The 12,830-nt window shown below is 38.2% G+C and overlaps 1 protein-coding gene and 1 long non-coding RNA gene across 4 annotated transcripts in view; one reads left to right on the forward strand and one right to left on the reverse strand.

The window, feature by feature from the left end:
* Nucleotides 1-12,830, reverse strand: part of LOC143895932 (uncharacterized) — a 279,573-nt gene that overhangs the window by 156,039 nt on the left and 110,704 nt on the right. The window contains exon 4 of one of the 3 annotated variants that reach the window (XR_013256495.1): nt 11,225-11,618. The exons of the other annotated variants lie outside the window; for them this stretch is intronic. This is a non-coding gene — a long non-coding RNA (uncharacterized LOC143895932). Of the gene's footprint in view, nt 1-11,224; nt 11,619-12,830 lie in introns of those variants that run through there. 3 annotated transcript variants of the gene reach the window in all.
* Nucleotides 1-12,830, forward strand: part of Invadolysin (leishmanolysin-like peptidase, invadolysin) — a 260,628-nt gene that overhangs the window by 140,117 nt on the left and 107,681 nt on the right. The window lies entirely within an intron of this gene.

Genomic DNA, 12,830 nt, shown 5'->3' on the forward strand with positions numbered 1-12,830 from the left:
AATGTTCTGATTTATCCCTCAAAAACGAACTGTAATTTTTCGTCAACTAACAATAAGCTGGACTCATGCTGGCGCTTTATTAAATAATGTTAACATGCTAAAATAATTCTGAAAATGTTCACGTAAGTTTATTAAAGTGTTAATTAAATGTCCAAATATAAATAAAATAAAAGTTAGCCATAAAGAAAAAAAGCTGAAAAGTGAAAAACAAAGACGTATTATTGTAGTGCTTATTAATTGCTTTATTCCCGATTTTGTTACTTCAGCCGTTAAAAACAATGCTAAAAACAGCGTCTGTTTCGCTAAAAGCTGATGGCTTACCGAGTTCCGCTGTACAAGAATAAGGCTTATTAAAAAATTTAGTTGCTCGTACAAATATAGTGTCAAAATAATCCCTGATTAAATTGCTCTTGAAACATACGAAGTAGAAATTTGTTGCTCCACTTTTAATACAAAAAGATGACTTCGGAATGACGGTAGTACCCGCTTACGAGAACCGCTGTACAAGAGTAAAAGTAATATACTATGAAAATTAGTTTACAGTCAAATTAGTTTTAGACAGTATTCGAAATTAATCGTGCTATTTTATAACGACTGGAGTAACAAAATTGGGAATAAAGCAATTAATGAGCATTGCAAAAATACGTCGTTTTTTACTTTCCAGTTTTTTTATGGCTAACTTTACAATGGCTGTGCTAACTTTATTCTGAAGCTAGTACAGCCATTGTTTTTAGTGAATCGGATATGATTAAATATTTAAAAAAGAATGAGGACAACTGAATAAAACATTTGCGATATAAAAATTGATTTGAAGTTTCTGTTACAAATCTTGATAAAAACAAATTAGGTTAACAGAAACGTCGTGCTAAGAATATGAAAGGATACCTACCGTAGAGGGCGATATCTTAAGGAAAACTATACTGAGGGTAAATTTGATTCACGCGTCGAAAGGGAAGGTGTTCTTATCGATTTTGACTTCGCAGCGATGTAGATGCCACTTGAAACTTCGAAGCCTCGATATAATGTTGAACGTCGCGTCTGTGTGGAATATTAGCATAATGGGAAAAACTTGTAAGTCGCCATACACCATAAACGCGAAAGGAAATCATCGTCGTTCTTTACGGCAACCCAGGAAGGATCCTTCAAGGATCGCATAGAAATTGCATGATGCTGCATGCCGACAGGTTTTCGCGAAATTATTTAACCGACTCACGTTTTGTCGTTCTTGAAAACTTCCTCGGAGATCTCAGCGATCATTAATCATGCCGCTATTTACGTGCTGTCACCCGCAAGACGATCAAGCGAATAAGAAGAAATTTGTGAGATTCCCTACGCAAGAAATATGTCTCCGCAATCGATCTGTATAGTAATTGTAATTAAAATTAATGATTAATACATTCTCGAAGGAGAGTGTAATTGAGAGATATATACGCGTGACGTATCGGCATGCAAGTTTATCGTTAGGGAAAATGTTTAAAATGCGCGGCAATTCAGTTCCTTTATCCTTGGGGATTTATCCTCTTTATACTCCTTGAAATGTCTCGCATATAACGAGACGTAGATATCCAATTCTTGTTATGTAAATAAGATAATATTTGTTGCAATTGTCTTTGATTCGCATCAGTAAGGTCATCGGCATGCTTTCAAAAATTTACGGGCATTCATAGGTTTGTATATTATTTTTCATATGTATAATTTTTTAGTTACACGACGCAAATTATACATGAGATGTTTAAAGTTTTAAAGATTGTGTTTATAGCTTATATATTACGTGACTACGGCACTTTATGCATAATGCCAATTACTTTCAACGTCGTAATTATGCGTATACATATATCACATGCCAGTGCAACGCAATATCTATACGTTATTTTAAAAATCAACAGCCTTGTAGGCACGATAAGTACGAGAGTAACATGGAGAACTTACACGCATTACATACTTTATCGCACGATATGCTTATAACAACGATTTTCAAATTTCTTATTCAAAATTTCTTATTCCGACAACTTTTTGCTTAATTTGCAACTGATGTTTTCCCCGTTTCCGTATATGAATATTGAGTATAGATATTTGTTAAATTTTAAAAAATATCTGTAAATAACCTTTATTTCATCAGCACAGAAAATATAGTATATATTATTTTTTTCTGTGCTGATTTTAATAATAATGTATATAATACGAGGCTATTGAAGATTCTGTTCCTTTCCTGTTAAATATTTTACGAGGTTTATTTTCGGGAACTTATTATCTTGCCGCAAAAATCAAACGGCAAATGGTCGGACGGGCAAAACTTTTTGCTAGTGCACGTACATATATATACCTGGCTGAAAGAGCACTTTCATACTTCCGATACCTCTTTTAATCGTCCATCATATGTAGTCTGTTCACGAGTGGGAAAGCAAACTTCTCCGAGATCCAAACTACTAGAGACTCCCGCCGAAAAGTAATTGAGCGGAAAAACTTTCTGCGCGCGCGATCTCTCTTTCTCTCTCTCTCTCTTTTTCTTTCTCTCTTTTTCTCTCTCGTTTCTTCTTCTGAAGCTTTCGCGCAAAAGAGAAACCTACGAAAAAACCGCCGACTAAGGGCTTATCGGCTGTGCGCGGCCGAGAAAGAAATGATGGTAGGTGGAGTTGGAAATATTGTTCACAGCTTCAACAGCGGTTGATTGCGGGCGATAAAAGAGGTTCTCGTTAACGTATGTTCTTAATATAGCCGCCAGCAAGAGACGCGGCTGTATAACGCGACGAGGAATAATTCGCGTGACGGAAGACACGTTTTAAAAACACTTTACTGTCGCCTTCGTTTTTCGGCGATTTTACCGATTCCGACACTGTTACGGCTCGCCCTTTTTCCACCTCTTTTCCACATAGTTCATTTGCTTTCATAATGGCACAAAAGGATCGGGGCGCGCGTTTTCCCTCTTTTAACGCGGTGTAATAACGCTGCCCGGAGTACCTGGTATTTTAACGAGGCTGTAAAACAATCCGCAATAATCTCCACGTTCTTGTACTACTGGCGACTGCTATATTCGGCTAACGAAGGATGCCGCGGTAAAAGCACGCCAGTACTTTCCGCCTGAAAAGGGATTGGGCACAGAACCGTAAAGAAAAGCGCAAATAGTCACCTTATTCTATGACTATGTGTTGTGTTATACTTACAGAACATTAGACGTCTTAACAATTCTTTGTATAGAACTCTTGAATGTTCTTTTACACAATTCACACAATGATCATTGTATCTCGGTTTCTTTAAGATCAATTCGTACAATTGTACGAACACAGAAATGTAGATAATACTGGAATGTTTTTTCTGTGATAAAACTGACACAAGACCTCTGTAAAGCTAATTTTCTAGTTAATAAAATTACTTTTATCGATTGTATTTATTGTTATAGTGTTAGAATTATATTGCTTTATTGTGCAAAATAAGTGTTGATAACTATTTTAGTAGCTTTAAGTTATAATCATTCTTTTTCCTGCGTTTAAAAGATGGAAAGATGGATGGTTTATATTTGCCGTTATCGTTTAAGTCATCGGTCGTTTTGAAAGTACTGTCACGTTTGACCTAAATCGACGAATTCGTCTTCGAAGTCATGCGTGACTCCCTTCATGTTTGTATATCGAACCTTCAAGGTGCTTCGCAAAAAAAGATATCGAAAATGTGAGAGGAATGCGAGTGTGCGGATTTAATATGCAAAGACAGAAATATGAAGAATGGAGAAACGCTTAACAATCGACAATGGAGATTTTATGCAAAGCCGGCTACCAGATATAGAAACTCCTATATATTTAGATTTAGATCAAACAAATCTGGGCAGAGGACTCTTTTTCCAGGTTTAAAATCGAACATCGAATTATCTATGCTTTGTCGACAGTAATTCACTTCGGGCATCACTGTTCAACATTTAAACTGCACATTTTCAAGCAAACGGCGAACGAACAAACATCCGTTTCGTTTAATCTGACAGACGATTTTATTCAACACCCTGCCGTCAGTTTGTCCGACGTCCAAAGATAATACCGTCATCTGCAATTCGCTGGCGTCATACACGACGGTGTTAATCATAGCGACACGTGATAAATGGCGCGCCGCGCGATTCCCTTGTCGACGATTTACGCAAGTACGGGCGCGATCGCCCATCGCCGGCATGCATAACGGACGATGCATCGCGCGAGCTGTCAAAATTATCGAATGGAATTATTAATCGTAGCGTCCGCGAACCGGCAGACCACCGGACAATAGACAGTTTGATGTACATTACGACACGCTTTTACTCTGTAGTCGTTCGATGTGAGTTAACACGTCGAAACGCAGTATCAAACGCAAGATAATCCATTGAACTTATCGACGATTGTTCCTCGAATTTTATTGACGAGTAGGGTCGCTTGTTAAGCACGACATAACTATACAGGCGCCCTGGATAAATTTGCCTGCGGTATAATTTATTTCCAATTCATCGACGCGCTTGATTTTATCGCGCGTCGATTTTTACCGAAAATTTATCCGATTGGATGCACCGATATGAAAATAATAATTTCATGATACATTTAATGGGGCATATCCCGTGATATGCAGAATAAATTGCGACAAATCCATGAAAGCTCGTGATCAAAGAAAATATAAGTTACAAAGATAAAATAACTCCTTTTTTTTCGACATTTATTTTAATCTCACTATATTATAACGCGCTTACATTATACCAAGTGATTATCGATAATGTCACCTTTCGCTTATATTCCAGCATTGTTTTCTTTTTCATCTTGTTTAATGGAATTGTTCAGGACGCAATCGCGAGAGCGGAAGCGGAAGGGCTGTACATTAGTAAGAAATAATTTTCAAGTCGTTCTGCCTTTGCGACAACTCTCTCGAGGTCACGTCGCAGCTGAGCTTGTCGTTTGCCTTGTCCCAGGCAAACACCAACTCTCCTTATTACTCTAACGATTCCGCCGCCATCCTCCGTCAGGTTTTCTTTTTTACTCTTACCGCGAAATTCTCCGTCCATTGTCTCTCGCTTCGGTTAAAACCGCGTTTCGAGAGATTTCCCTTCCCTTTTCGACTACGATATATAATTCCGCGACCATGATGAGAAACGACGACGACTATATCACGCAGCTTTTGGCTTTTCCCGCTTTTCCAGGACTGAGCGGCGTTTTTGCGCGAAGTACTTTCGCTCGATCTATGCGCGCGCGTTAAAACGGCATAAAGCCAATGGGGGCCTCTATAATATTTACGCATAACTGATGAGGAAAATATAACGCGTTAAAGGATGGCGAAGCCTTCTTCCGCAGGAAAAACATTAATTATATATCCGAAAATTCCGTCTTGCACACTCGAACGAAATTTCTTACGGCAAAGGTGACTGATGTGGTTTCAAAGCCTGAAATTAATAATTTTTGCGGGCTCCCAGCGGAATCGTAAACAAGCAGGAAGGCTTTAAATGAAATGTATCCCCTCCTATCTTTCATAATACATAACTTCAAGAAATTGGAAAATATTTCTGAGATAAAATTGTACGGCCAAATATTTCCCGAACTGACAACTTACTTCGATAAAAGTATGTATAGTACATAATATATTGTTATCTTTTATGTAAAAATGTATTGTGCATTATTAAATCGTCTAAAATTTTTGCATATTGTTTAATTTTACTTATATTCCTTTGATTAAAATTTATATTTTTAATTTATCATTATATGCTTATTACTTTATACACTAAGAGGAATAATTTTTTTTTTTTAACATACATAATATATTTAAGTTTAAACTGTATTGTGAGTGTCGCATATATTTGTCTTTCGCGTCGCATAGATTTGCGTTGTAATGCATAGAGGGACATAAATCTCAGATATGGCTTTTCTTTTCAATTTCTGCTGCAATTAGCATTTTGCATTTTGTCATTTTAATCGTCCCATACCTCTCTCTCTTCCTCCCATGTGTTACACGATCCCGGATCGAAATAATCATTCGCTCCGCTGGCAATTGGTTCAGCGATATCACATGCCGGGCTCGCCCACCCGGCCCACCCGGATTCTGCACAAAAGAGCCCGATTACATAAATACCGTAAATCTCGCGATACCTAGGTGCCAGTGCGGCGTTCGTACGCAACTTTTACGCGCGGACACGCATTTCGTATCTCGATGGTTATCTCTCGACGGTTTATAGCCAGCCGGTACAGACCACGACCGGCTCAGAGGCCGTGATAACGTTCGTGCCCAAAGGGGGTGGTAGTCGCCCATTATTCGGCGTAGGGAGGAGAGAGAGGCAGGGGCGCGATGTTTTACGACGAGCTGTAAAATATATGCATACCGTGATGAATATAACGCTGAGGGTGGTCGCGTAAAAAAGAAGAACGAGCCACGATGGAAGAATGGGGTGGATATGGGTAGGTAAGAAGGGAAAGCCCGATGAAGCGCAGAAAATGGGGGGAGGGAGGGCGTATCAAGGGGACAGAATAAAGGATGAAACGTAAGGTTGCTGAAAGGATGTACGCGCATAGCATGGCGTCTATGGGCCGGAATGATATGTCGCATCTTTCGAAGCGTATATAGACTATTGATTTCTACATTGTTCGGGAAAACCTCGATGAAAAATATAATTAAGTCGTATTTTTATTAAATATTATAGAGGTATATTCCAACGACATAACTATAGTGAGTGGTAATCGCACGTATACAGGCTAATCTTCTCTTGTACGAAATTTATCTTTAATATTTATTACTTTTTTTTAAATTAAAATATATATTTGTGTATACTTGTTGTTTCTGGAAAGATTAAAATAATATATACATAATCTGAAGTAATTCTCTGTAACATTTTACAAAGATATCTCATTATATTCATAAGCAATGAAGTAGTCAGAATCCGTAGAGGATAATCTTTTATATCATTGATCTCTTATTTTATTATTGTATTGGATTATTCAGTTGCCATACATATTTTGATATCAATTTTATTCCCGAATTATTCGCATCGATACATTTAACAATAAGCAGTTAATCGGAGCGTGTATCAAGAGACCGTTATATATCTCGAATTAATTGAATAACTAGTGTAACTACATATATCTTTAGTAATGAAGGTAATGTATTGTTGCAGAGATTAATTAATTAAGTTAATTACGACATTGCATATGAAAAGGATGAGGACAACTTGGAACAAAATCTTCACTCAAGAAATATATATTTATCTCGTGTATCGTATATATAGAATATTTATATATTAATGGGATTATATACCTATATATATATACAAACTCATATAAATATAGTAAACACATGTGACAATGTATAATTTTAGAGTAAATTTCATTACTCTATCATTCAACCAGCTTAATCGTCCAATTTTATCAATTAAATTTATATTTGTCAAACATTTGCAAATTACACGAACTAAAATTGTTTTACAAAAATATAAATGAATATTATTTTACGCATTAATGTAAAGACTTAAACTTTAATATGGATATTAGACATAAATTTTATCGTTCACGATCCGAAATATAATCGTTTCATTTTATTTGCAATCGATACGGCTATCTATTAGGTAATTGGAGGGAAACGGTTTTTATACGGAGTTAAATGATTAATATTATTATATATATAGATATGTATATTGTACATGTATACACACACACGCAATAATATCGTTATGGTTTGCGTCCCTATAATATTTCGAGATTAACTGCCTACGATCGATTACCGGATTACAAACTCGTAAAAGCAGGATATCCGATAACGAATTGCCGCGATCCTGAGATAACCGAAAGTTTCGGGTAATTGGATATCTACTTGGATACAGTATAATACCAAGCTCTCTCTCCCACTCAGGAACGGCGGTATTTGTGGTGAATCGTAGGATTAATAAAGCTTTTTGCAATTTAATTTACTCGCATGATTATGTATAATATGCTAATTACATTTGAGGAATGGCTTGATGGACTTTCTTTTTTTTCTTCTACAAACTAGTTTTGTTTTACTAAATACAAAGAAATCTTTATTATCTCAATTAGCATTTATTTTCATATTTTATCTTCTCTATTTTCTTCCTCATTTTTTTTATGCAAAATAATCCGCATCGGAATCTTGCGATAATGTATATGCGAAAAATGCATAGAAATACATAACTTTCTTATCGCTTGTATCGGCGAATATAAATTGCAATTGTAATTGAACTAATCCGAAATCCATGGCGAAACCGTGTACACGGAGGTCGAACATTTCGAATGACATTATTGGCCTATATTTTTGCGACGTTAAGCACACCCAATGGGATTAAGTATCCCTCGGAGAAATACCCTTTGAATTATAATCGCGCCCATCGATACGTTCCAGTCACTTATACGCGTTTTGGCAAACGGGCCAAGTACCGGCCGCGGCGCGGGGCGAAAAGGCTGGGACGAAAAAAGGAGACTGATAGCGCCGCGCGGCGCTAGGTGGACCGTTCTCGAGCGATGTTTTGCATTCGCTGCGTGGCTCCTCCGGGCCGTTGTTTATTTAATCGTGGGAATCGCGATGGCTCAGTGCCAGGCTCACACAGCCCGCCGGTATACCGCTCCACGCCTGATGCGCGATCACGCGACACACGAGTCGAGTCATCGCTCGAACACGAGTCCGTATATAAATTTATGATAATGACGTTCCTCCTCTATATATCTGTAACCTCCCGCGTTCTTCTTTCCTTATTCCAATGCTACCACCGCCGCAACCGCCGCCACCGTTGTTTCCGGTCCGTGTGTGCACATTCCCGACGCATACACCAACGTTTCATACTCTCTGCTTTCTACCTTTCGCTGCATTGTATGTCGTGCGCGCCCGACGGGACGACGGCCCGATTTTGCATTTATATTCGACCGTTCGTGATAGTTTGCAAAGCCGTGGCGCGCACGTGCCATGCCACGCTCGGTTTTTACCGAATCGGCAGGAACGACGATGAGCCGCGGTGTCCCGGTATCACAGCGAGAGACGCGAAAACGCGTGACGGTGCCAGTGCGCGAGAAGAGAGGTGCGTGCGCACTTTTTTATCTTCCTTTTTTTTGTTTAATATGCGCGTTTCGGCCGGATGCGCCGCGTAAATCTCGTGTCGCGCGCGTTTAATATCCTGTAACACGAGCGCCGCTCCATTTTGCATTAATTTCGCACCGTCGATTTATTCGCGATTTGCGCGCGCTAACGGCACACGACGGGTGAAAGCCACCTTGCGAGCGTTATCAAACTTTCACACGATCGGGACGGATTAATTACACGACGATGGAACGCGCGACAATCGAAGGTCGCCGGCTATACGCGCGGCTCCGCGAGACTGCAGTGTAAAACAATTTTTTTCATATTGCGCACTTTCCGGCGTATGTACGTTGCTTCGTTATGCGTAAAACTTTTAGGCGCAACAGCGCGCGCTGTTATACCAATGTCGTTGCTGCCGTTTGACTGTCCGGCGTCAGAGCAGACTGACGGATAAATGCGAGACGCGCGCGCGGGGGTGTTACACATCGAAAAGTTTGCACGGCGGAATTGGAATTTCAGAGTGAGGGAAAGAGACGAGGAATACGCCGTCACAGTTCCCAGCAAATTATTTATTCTGGCGTTTTACGTTCTCCTTTTTTTTCCGGCGAACTCTCGTCTTGCAAGCTGCAACTAGCGCGATTATTTATTTAACCGTTAGGTAGTGGCAGATGGGAATATCTGTTTATTATTACATGTACATGTCCGAGTCAAAATGTGGCCCATTTGCCCATTTTTAATTAAATGAAGTTGAAATAAACGTTCAATTTCAATAAAAAGGACAGTTTGAAATTGCGTTGTCAATGTAATTGTTCGACTAAATTTTAATTAATGAAAAAATAGTAAAATTTGTAATTTGTTAATTTATTGTGTATACCGTGTATACAATTAGACAATAGAATCACAGACAAATCACTTATAATATTGCTCTGATTTTGTTATTTCTATTATTAGCGACTATAATTTCTCTCATTCGTTCATCGAACCAGAAATTTTTACTGTCTGAGATAATATCACGTGCGTCGTACAATTATGTCAGCGATTTTAATCCAATCAAGACGGAGAGTCTGCAGCTATATTAGACACAATAATAATTGATGGTCTCTTTTGATTAAATAGTAAATTCCTGTTCTCACACACACAGTAGGCGCATGCAGTATGCATTATATCTTTTATGTGAATCATATTTTCGATCCACATGAAATGCAATAGCGTGTCAATAGTATAATATCATGCGCTTGAGGGAAATACTAAAAAGATGTAGTCTTTCCTTCGACTTACGTGCCAATCACCTTTTAAATGTCGATAACAATATTGTTAACGAATTGGAACTCGGAAGCAAGATTGATTCGTAGGAAGTTTTTGAAAAAATTTTTCAAACATATTAAATATGCGAAAACTATATTGTATCCGGAGAATACTGTCACAACTTAAAAAATTTCAATTTTGAGTTATAAGCTCATAAAGATAGCCTAAAATGTTATCTACATACTATAATAGTGTCACAAGTCTATAAACAAAATTCACTATACGAGACACAAATGTCGTAATTTTTTTAAACCGGAATTGTGGTTTCCTGGATGAATAGTGACATAAGTGAATTGACAAGTGAAACACAGCAGACCTCTTCACACACACACAAGAAACAGTATAAATTTTATTATAACAAAATATCGTAATTGCGTTTTAGTTATCTCACAATTAAAAGAAATTCAATTAAATTTATTTTTTCTCTTTTGAAAATTCTCTGATTGTACATTTTTAAGTAACAGTGTTCTTCTCGAGGTGCGATATATACAATCTTAATATTAAAATTTAACATTTCAGACTTTGCATCGTAATATCTCCGCTCGTAGGGCACGTAGAGAAAAAATGAAAACGCTTTTATTATTATACATAATTTAAACTCAAGCTATTGGTTGAGCGGTTATTAATTGAGATCTAATAGTCTCGAGTACTCGCAACTCGATGGTTCGCGTAATGATGATAGTATACGGCGTCGCTGCGCGTATACTTGGCGCGAGACACTATCGTGTGTATGTTGATAGGTGGAAAAGTCAGATTTTCTTAAATGAAACTCGTGTTATTGAAGCGCTTGATTAGGTAAAATCGATCGCGCTTCCTAGCCTTCTCTTTATTAAACCGCACGATATTCTATCGGACATCGGTGTCATCGGTTTTTTTTTCGGGATTCTCTTGTTACCGCTCGACGTTTGATCTCAGCGTAACGATACAGCACGGCTTTTTGCCGGTGCGCGGAATAGTTGAAAAAACTCCGTAACGAGTTACCGCGACGTATTCTCTGTTTACAGAGCAAAACCGTCCGTTCGTCCTAGAATATTACACGCCGTGCGCTCTCGCCGTCGAACGGTACCGAAAATATTTTTTGGCCTCGAAACAAGCAACTGTTCCATCACCGATATCCGGCGTGACGCACGGCGAGTTCCGCAACGGAAGTGCGGTAAACGTCGATAATGGACGAGCGTCGATCAATGCCGGTTGCGCGGATTCTCTTTAACGCTGCTGATCCTGTAACAATTGGTGTGAAATAGCGGCACGATCAGCGCATATGTACCTCGCGGCTCGCAGCTGGAGAATTAACGCCGATGCGTCAGAATCTGTACACGGAAAAAAAAGATTAGTTACTATATATAGCTAAAATAGTCGTGAAATATATGGATAACTAGCATTTTTTGCAGCGAGAACAAAAGGTTTTGCTACTATTGTTAAACTGTAGCTCTCGCTGCAAAAAATATAGCACTTGCTGCAAAAAATATTAGTTATCCATATTTGACGACTAAATTTAGCTAAATTTTTTTCCGTGTACACATATACATATATGCGTGTGTATATATTCAACTTTTGAGCAGATGTGCTTTATACACACACACACATGCATTCAAAAATTGCGAAAGTGTAGTAGGTGGGCAGTTAGTCGTCGGAACAGTTGGGGGCACCTGCGGCGAGCACGCGCAGGTATACAGCCGCTTCTGAATATTCATCCGACGGCGTTATCTCGTTCGAAACTTACCAGGGACAATTTAAATAAGTCAACGAACTGGTTCTCCTTGGTCGGAATCCCGAATGAGCGCGCGGCGACGATAGACGCCGAAGGCCTTGTAATGGGATTTACTTTCGATTATATCGGTCAGAACTTATCTGCTGCTACGAGTTGCATTAACGCCGTCGGAACTTCAGCGCTGGGGAAAGTTTCACGCTCGACAAGTTTAACATGTCTCTGTCCGGATATTGAATTAATCACTACGGCACTATATGTAGAAATCCCTCTGGAAGGTACTTTGTTAAAATTCTATGCAGAAGGTGGTTGATTTAATCAGGTCACTCAATTGTCAATCCCACCATTCTAAATCTAGAGATAAACACTTTACACATCATGTAATGAAATTCGCTAAAATTTTATTTATTATAATTATGTTAGATTTATATCAATATTAAATATCTTGGCATAAAATTCTAATTTTTCTGAAAGCAAATTCCGTTTAAAACTTAGCTTTTTTTATTTAACTATCTCTTTGAATGTCTGTGAAGAAATCAAGTTTGTCGGAAAATATATTTTTGCTGTATGATGTTTTAATAAAATACAAATATATATATATATATATATATATATATATATATATATATAATAAGATTTACTTATTTTTTTGCTTTAAATTAAACTTTCTCCGGAAATTCGACACGTATAAGTATCGATTCCAGTCGATCACACTTTAATTTCGATAAATAGTCCTTATAGTAGGATTTTAATCCGTCTTAATAAGAATCCCCGTGAGAATTGGAATGTGCTGAATGCGAATGTGCTAGCGCGC

The sequence above is a fragment of the Temnothorax americanus genome, unplaced genomic scaffold (assembly GCF_048541705.1).
Source record: "Temnothorax americanus isolate GAGA-0224 unplaced genomic scaffold, ASM4854170v1 Scaffold17, whole genome shotgun sequence".
NCBI classification, from domain to species: Eukaryota; Metazoa; Arthropoda; class Insecta; order Hymenoptera; family Formicidae; genus Temnothorax; species Temnothorax americanus.